Consider the following 294-nt stretch of genomic DNA (forward strand, 5'->3'; position numbering starts at 1 on the left):
GCTCCCATAGCACAGTGGTAGTGCATCCGCCTTTTAAGCGAATTGTCGTGGGTTCGAACCCCACTGGGGGTAATCCTTCTCTCTCAGAGAGTCCTGTTGGAAACTGTATCGTCTCCTGTATTTTGCTCTTCTTATCTTATGTAACTGTGAGCTGGAGGCCGAAGATACTTGTTAAAAGTCTTGAGAAGAGGTGAAGTATAACTTGCCCCCCTTTTTCTATTGACGAGCTTGCAGGTCTCACTCGCTCTTTCCAACGGGACGTTTCGTGGCTCATTAATTGAAAATTTGTGATGG

General features: G+C 46.3%; 1 non-coding gene across 1 annotated transcript; it reads left to right on the plus strand.

The window, feature by feature from the left end:
- TRNAK-UUU (transfer RNA lysine (anticodon UUU)) lies at positions 1 to 72 on the plus strand. The gene has a single exon. It is a non-coding gene; the product is annotated as a tRNA-Lys (tRNA).
- The last annotated feature ends 222 nt before the right edge of the window (positions 73 to 294 follow it).

The sequence above is a fragment of the Adiantum capillus-veneris genome, chromosome 9 (assembly GCF_014529385.1).
Source record: "Adiantum capillus-veneris isolate H3 chromosome 9, ASM1452938v2, whole genome shotgun sequence".
In the NCBI taxonomy this organism is placed as follows: domain Eukaryota; kingdom Viridiplantae; phylum Streptophyta; class Polypodiopsida; order Polypodiales; family Pteridaceae; genus Adiantum; species Adiantum capillus-veneris.